This window comes from Takifugu flavidus, chromosome 20 (genome assembly GCF_003711565.1).
Source record: "Takifugu flavidus isolate HTHZ2018 chromosome 20, ASM371156v2, whole genome shotgun sequence".
NCBI classification, from domain to species: Eukaryota; Metazoa; Chordata; class Actinopteri; order Tetraodontiformes; family Tetraodontidae; genus Takifugu; species Takifugu flavidus.
The window spans coordinates 7,846,073-7,854,489 of NC_079539.1; positions in this window are offsets into that span (position 1 = coordinate 7,846,073).

An 8,417-nucleotide genomic window follows, 5' to 3' on the forward strand; every position below is an offset into this window, starting at 1 on the left:
GGAAACGGCCCATTACGTTTAATTACCCTGATAGATGGACCAACAATGGCCACCAGCAGATGGTGCTCTATTTTTTTATTTCCCCCGCTTTGCCCCCATTAGCAGAAGAAGACAATGGCCGTCAATAAAGTGCCGCTACGGAGAGGCGCTGGAAACAGGCTGCAGCTAGCTGTGGCGGAAAGTGTATTAGCCATGACATTTGTGACATGATCTACACCACACATTATCATAGATCTACATTGAAACACCTTTCACAGAATCAGATTAGGAAATCTGTGACTGATCCTTACATGGAGCCCATAAAGCCCAGAAGGCATGTTGGATTCAGGAGAAAGCTGTATATGAGCAAGCTAGTATCCCCCACCTATCCATCAGACTCTCGCAGCCTCGGGCTCCGTGCTGCACCCACGCTTGTTTACACTCTATGTGTGTGTGTGTGTGTGTGTGCCCGCGTCTGTATGTGTGTGTGTACAGGCTGAGTCCTTCTCTCCCCAGATTCTCAGCCACACTGAGACTTTCAGTCACAGTCTCACATACGCTTACCCACACCTCTCCCAGTATCCCGGACCCTCGTAATCCTCCAACTCCGAGGCAGATCCGTGCGCTCCGGGCCAATCCCATTTCCTCTGAATTCAGACACCTCTGGAGCCGACGTGACTCCAACACCTCAGAGGTGCTGCGGCCTCGCTCCACCTTCCTTTGACAAGACTAACAAGCGTTGGACTGAGCGGGAACTTCGGTCCGCGACCAAAGTTGCGGCGCCTCGCCTGAATAATAACACACAGAACTGCACAGAATACACAGGGATCAATATTGCATTGCTGTCATGTGGGCCAGAGAAGGATAATGACCGAGTCAACTGGGTAAAAATCGGTGTCGAATAATTTCCAAACCAGAGGCCCAGTCCGCCTGCTCGACCGACTGGGAGTCGGTCCCAAACCCTCCCTACACCAGCTGAGATAAGTCACATGTCCATCAAGTAGGAGAGGAAAAGGATGCATTCCAGGGAGGCTCGCACCAGAATCCTGGCAGGAAATAAAATAGCTAAATTAAATAGCTGGCACAGGGTTGGGATGCAGTGACTAGCAAACATTCCGTAGCTAACTTGTAGAAGAAATCGAGTAATGTCACTGTCACTCGTTGGAAATGGGAACACATCTGGAAACTGTTGACGCTGCAAACGCAGCTGACACCACATTCTCCTCGACCATTTGATGAGCAACGAGTGCATCTCCTAGAAACCGGCGGTTCGCCTTGGCGAGTGTTGACCCTTTGTTCCTTGAACTCATTACCGGGCAATAAAACCGATGCGAAGGATGCTTTAGGTTGTATTTCCCCCTCTTCTGAGTTAGCCCGGCACTTCCAGCCTCATCAGATTCTGGATTTCCCATCCTTTACAATGCAAATGCTCCTTCTCTCTTCATGGGTGCCAAACAGCCGGCTGAATTAACGTAAATAAACTGGCTTCATCAATAATCAGGCACCAGTCAAAAGTCGTATTATCCAATGGAGGTTCTTACTTTGTGCGGTGTTTAAAGAGGCTCCGTAATGTAAGCGCCAATGATAACAATTTCTTCTTTTGAAGGCCACTAAGTCTCACAGGAACAGATATGGGGAAGGAAAAGGAAAACAAATACTCTTATAAATTAGCTTAAGCATTAAGTGTAGCGCCAGATAAATCCCTGACAGGCTGTATAGACCCGCCTTCCGTGCACAGACTGCTGAGCACAGCTAGCCCCTTGTAAACAAAGCCTCTGCTATTTAGTTTCAGTTGGCTTAATTAGAATGAATGAGGCAGCTTTGTGCAAAGAGGATAGTTTTTGGAGGTGGAGGGAGAGAGGAATTGGCCATGGTGGATGCAAAGCTGGACCGGGAGATAAAGTTACTCGCGGGTGGCGCCGACCAATTGGACAATAACAAACAGAACATTCAGCCAAAATGCAGCTGTAATGAATTTATGGGGACATCATGTGTGTTAATCTGCAGAAATCTAATTATTATGATTCTTTCCAAACGCTTTATCGCCACACAAACACCAAAGATGGTTTGATGTGCAGCGTGAGAAAGAGACGACGGCTTTAAACAGCCTTTGATTTTCCCGGGCTTAGATAACGCTCGTCAGGATGTGGAATACTGGTGTGGCGGATCTGTTTTCACCTGAACCCAGACAGCAAAGTTGAGTCGCTAATCTCTCTTCGCAGGCAAATAGCATGTTTATAGCTGTGGAAGCACACATTTGGTTTCGCTCATTAGACAACTGACATGTTGAGGAAACAAATACAAAGAGTTTCCTGCCACCACCACTATGTTGTTAACGGCAACGGAGAAAAGAAAAGAAAAGTATTTTCAAAAGAGACTTGTGAGCCTTGTTGCGTAACGGTGCTTCAGATTCAGGAAGGCTGCTCGTGATTCACCGAGATGTGTGCTTAGATTTGTGAATTAGATTAGCAGGACAGCGAATGTGCTTAAGGGCATCATCGTGATGGAGATTTAACGCCTACCTCAACATCCATACTGCCTTTTCGGTGCCTTAAGACAAAAAAATTCTCTTTTGTGTTCGCTTTAGATTGTCCAGCAGCGCGTCACCAGCACTGAAAACTCGTTTAATTCTGCTTGTAGCACCAGGAAACATTACATTATTACACCACAAGGCTTCTCTAAGCCCTGAAACATGAATATCTGAGTAATTTAATCCACCGCTTATGTAATGAGAAATAAAAACATTCTCTTTATATGTTTTTTCCTTTCCTCAAAGTAAAAGTGTTCTTCTACAAAGAGCAGCTTTAATCAATCATTTTAAAACGCACCGACAGCTTCTTTTGTTACGCTCGCTGGTCCAGAGGACTTTGTCTGTTTGAAACTCTTGACATTAAATCGACTGTCAAAGCCTGAAGCCTGGGAGAGATGGCCCCGACCAGAAAAGTATGAAAAAATCAGATTAAGAAGAGCACTGGTTGCGTGTTCAGCCACAGAGCTGACGTGTTGTGCACACGAGGTCAAGTCCACATAGAGACGCCGATAATGACCACCGTTTGGGACAAAGATGAACCCTGGGACTCAATCGGGTGGGTGTCAGAGCGGCTCTCGTCAACCATGGGGACGGTGGGATGGAGTTCACAGGGTTCAATATTTGAGCTTCAAACGCGTTAAAAAAATCATATCGACGAAAAATGCTAATTTAACGTTTGTGGACGAAGGTATTGGGTTGCGATGCGTTGGGAAGATCCTCCGCCTTGAATGTCCGTCAGACGTGGGAGAGCGGTGATTAATCATCGCGTCTTATCTCAGGTTGCCTTTTCTCATCTATAGATCGGCGGCGTAAACAACAATAAGACAGAGGTTACAGTGTGACACGCTCAAAAGCGGACAAGTCTCCCATATTGGCTTTGTGTCACTGCACTACTTGGCCTTTTGTTTTGGAGGGGATGGCCTGTCACTGAGATGCCGGGAGAAGGAGGGAAGATTTCTCCCAGGAAAGATGGGTAGAAAAAGGTCACGGTGAATAAAAGGCTTTTAATCGGAGCGGCGTTTGTTGTGTGCTTGGGGAATATCAAAGTCAGCCCGTTTCTGGCGAGGTCAGACCGGGGTAGCCTTCCTGTTTGGCCGCTCTTTCCATCCGTGGTTGTGGCGCCTGCAACGCCCCATAAGAGGGGTAAAAAGACAGGATGCTGTTTTGGCTGAGCCGCCGTTGTGAAATAATAATAATTCCGTGGGAGCTCCTCTTCCACAGGAGGGGACAGGAGTCCCTAATTTGATGTCACAGGAACCTTTTCTCAGTGGGGGGGCTCTACATCGATCATTGCCACAGGAAGGAGAGCGAGTTGGAGTGGATCCTGTGGGTGTGTAGGTTGCTCCAGGGCTGATAACAAATTAAAGGCAGTATTTATTACAGTTTGGGGCCTCTGACTTCTCACTGCATGATGGAGGAAGGTGATTAATGTCTTTATGACGTGCTTTTACTTTGCCTGTGTTTCCGGTCTCTGACGGTCCTGATTGTCTCCACCTGGTCCTCATTTTACCCATCTGTCCCCCACTTTTGTCTTGGTCTTCCTGCCCTTCTGTCCGCGTCCGCATGTCGTCTCGCACGTCCTCCCATGGCTCTTTCCTCGCCTCAGTGTGTCTCAGGCGTCTCGTATCGTTCAGGTTAAGCCAAGAAGCTCCTCGGCTGTTTGGAACCGAAGATGAATCCCTCCTTTCCTTTGCTCCTGTTCTTGTTTCCACACTCCAGACGTTCACTTTGTGACTAAGTCAACGTTAGAGCTCAGCGTGTCTCAGACTGAGCTGGATTCTTCTTTTTTTTTTTGAAATTTCATTTCAATAGAAATATACAGGAACATTTAAATCGTACACAGCCTGTCACGTTACCAGTAGAGATTTCATTGGTGTTGTCAGGCTGGATCCAGCGTTTGGGTGTTTGTGTCACACCTCACTTGATTATTTGATGCAAAGTGAAATCACGTATTTCAGTTTTCACGCCGTTTACACCCTTTGTTACCAAGTAACAACGGGAGAAATTTGTAGACCTTCGCAAAGAGACAGAACCCATTGATATCGTCTTTGCTCTCTAATTCAGATCGTCTAGGAATCATTTTTCGTTTGATTTGTGATTCCGCCTTTGAAACCAACTGTAGGTTTTCTTTGCCTCACTTGTTACTTTCTTTACAAATCTGCACAATTCATCCTGTAAAACAAGAAGCCAATTTCTTTTCCTCCTCCTACATCCGTAGACAGATGTCCTTTGGGGCTTTGATCTTCATCTAATTTAGTTCCCGCCTTGTGCTTTGATGTTAATTCCTCAGCAAATTTTTCTTTCTGTCTCAGAAGTTTGATATTTGATGGCAAGTTGGTTGTTTTCCTCAACTGAAAACTTTATTGTTCGCCTGGTCTAAAACGCTGCTTTATTCATTTCTCCTCCAGCTGTTGATCTTATTCTTTCAGCTTTCCCATTTTTGGCCATTTAATTGATTTGGCTGGGGTTTGAGCAGGTTTTGTTTTCTTCCTCCAGCCATTTTATTCTTGATTTTTCTCTCATAGACCTTGTAGCTTCCTCTCTAGCTCCCTCCTGATCTCTAAACTTATTATTCTGCTCTTTCAACCTCAAATGAAGTCCGTCTTGACTTTCTATTTGTCCTTTTGATTTTTTCTCCCTGTCAACTTCCTTCTTGGAGTGTGAGATGAGATCTCTGATGTCCTCGGTAACATTATCTTGTTGAGTAATGCTTTTTCCAGTTGTTCTCCTCTCATCCATGCAGAGAAGAATCCCACCTTTTCTCCCTTGAGCACCATCCATCTCCTCTTTCCATGATGCCTGGGAAGAGCTCGGAGAAATTCTCAAGGACAAACTGTTCTTTTCATTTGTGTTTTCTCGCGGTGTATTTCAGGTTTCCATCCGTATTGAGGTGTGCACCGCCACCACAGCAGCTCATTATGTAGGCGGTCTCTATGTGGTTCTGAGTCAAAGGTCCACTTAACAATTCCCCCATCACTCTGGAATTGATAGTCTGATAGTTTGAAATCTTCACGCAAATGCTTCTAAACTCAGCTAGCTGCTGCGGAAATGCATTAATTTCTCCTAGAATACTGTAAAAATGCTGTTTTGTGCACACATGTAGGCTAAAGGGCCAGTGTGTTGCTGCTAGCACTGCCACTAAGGTGACTTATAGTAATAATATGTTATTGCTAACATGCTTTAGATCACCACAGCTCTTTGTGCTTCCCAGGTTACAAACCCATTTCTTCTGATGAAGGGAGATTCAGCCCGTGACCTCTTGAAAAGGGCGACTCCCATAATTGGATGCGGTAGATTCTGCCAGTTTTGCCCTTTTTTTTGCAGTAATCACAGCAAATCCTGGGCACACACAGCACAAGATTTTCTCCATACTGTCCATAACACTGGAGCAATTTATTCCTTTCGGAGGTGACGGGGAGCGCACACAGTGGGGGAAGGCAGAGTCCACACCTGCATGAGTCACCGGTTTGTTGAAGGGCCCTATATGAGCGTATGTGGGTTTAGTACCTAGTACTACCCGAACACCTTCCGCGTTTTGTCTGCACTGGGACTCGAACTGAGACACCGCTGCTTGTCAGTTCCACCGCCCAAGTCTTACAATCTCTCTGCCGTATAGAACTTTCTGGAATACGAGACAGTTTAGACTTCTGTGTGAACTAGAAGAAAGATCTCTTTAAATATACAAATGTAAGCCAGTGTCTTAAAGATGTTTGATCTCGCGAAGATTTCAGTTTTTGCAGTATTGCAAAGAGTCAAGCAGATTCCCGAAATATGTATAGAAAACCTTATCAGCCTTCGGAGAAACGCTCATAACATCCTTGGGGGACGAAGCTCCACAACAAGTATGAAAAATATACCTCACGATGAATTTTCTGCCCATTTTCATCGGCATCTGTGCTTATAACCCCTACATTTATTCACAAATGGACTTCTAAATCTATGTTTTTATATGTAACTTGATGGTGTTTCCAGATGGAAGATAATGAGATCTCATGTGAGGCACAATAACAATTAAACCTTAAAGATGGTTAACTATCTCAGGGACTGAAATATCCCTACTAAAAATAAAAAAACATTACCGACTACAGTATACAGTGTAATTCATTGAGAAGAATCTATGTAGATAATGGAATATCATCCTGGTACCTGACAGCAGTCAGAGTATTTCTGCCTAGCAAGTGGAGCCCAGCCCATCACTGATCACCATCAAACTTGTCATGCTGGTGGATATTGCAGGCAGCAGAAGGTTCTCCAGTGTCTTCCACCTTGGCCACATGTGCCCAGCGTGTTAAAAAAAACCGGACGCCAATGGCAAATCTGCCAGCCCTGACCTGGATGCCAACCGAGTTGCTCAGTGCTGGGCTGTGAAGACTGGTGAGGGACCAGTCTTCACAGCTGGGGCCTTCGCCCCAGCAGCAGGTGTCTGCTGGAGGTAATCGTCGGGGCTCTGGCAGTACTTTACCCTTTCGGGTCATCGTCCTAATGCTGCCTCCTCCACCTCTCTTGGTCTCCGTGCTGCTGAGACCATACTTGGGGACCCAGCAGACCTCCTGGCCGTGCCGTGGCACCGTGGCGATGGCTCTGGAAAACAATGCACACTCGCCAAGAATCAGACAGAGGATGGTGAGTGCACACCGCCTGTGAAACCAGTCCTTGAGAGGGTTCTCTTGGTAATTAACTGTCATTTCAGCCTGTCTTTTGTGTCATAGCTGGACAGGTTGACGTCCTAGAAGTGCGACTGACTCCTTTTACTTTAATGAGCAGTGTGTTTATAGTGTGTTACACCTTTATATCCACACCTGCAGCGTCAGTTCACACCTTTGAAACAGTGGAGCGTTAAATGGGCCTCTGGGAGTTCCCCCGTTTTGTTTCATCTCACATCACAGTGCTGGATTCTCCCAGCTAAGCAATCCGGCAAATTTGGACTAAATGAGAAAAGGCTGGAGTCGATATCTCAGTTAGTGTAACATGAATATTCATCCTGACAACTTATCCCCCTTAAACAGGCGGCTTTCAGCCTTTGTCAGTGTGTCAGGTAGCCTTTGTACAGCACTCAAACAGAGCATATCGGGATGCACCAGAATTTAATCAAAACAAATGCGGGCGGGGGTAAAAACAGGCGACAGAGTAATTACATAACCCAACACCCTTGTTTCATAAAACAGACAGGCTACACCTGTACTGCCAGCTTTCCTGTCACAAGTTTCTCTCATCATTTATTCTCTCCAGACTTACCCTCTAATGAAAATCTTGTTTCTGACCTTGTTAAAGGTTCAACACTAGTTTTGTTTTACACAAAACACCCACCACTGAGGAGTAAAGCTGTCCACAATACAAGCCAAAATGAATGCATCCATTTAGGCCATCAGTTCACATGGTTAGAATGTAGTATCTTTCCTCGGCATTCCTGATTGTTTATTAGAAGCTGCAGCACCAGAGGAGTGTCAGATTCCCGCGAAATAGAATTGCTTTCATGCTGTGTTTCCAAACCAACACGAGCAATGCTTTTGAGAAGGAATGTAATCAATGGTTGACGCTGGCCCGCTGAGGCTGTCGCAGATGTCACTTGGAATATCGATGAGAAAAGAATGTCACAACAAAGAAATTTCAGTGAAGAGGTTGTAAAACAGAAGATATGGGCTCTGACAAAGGAAGGAGATGTCACCGTAAGCTGGCCAGATTTATTGATAGTCCCTTAGGGGGGATGTTGAGCGTTTTAGCGGAGTGTCTGAATGGGATTCCATTCATTCAAAAGGTTTTCAGTGTGTTCTACTTTTAAGATTTTGTTGAATTCCAGAGGAATTTGCTTTGATTCCAGTGTTTATGTTGGGGTGAGCTGAACTGGAAGACTCAATAGTTCAATAGTTTGTGTTTAAATGGTGGCAAAAAAGGTTAGTTGCCACGGCAA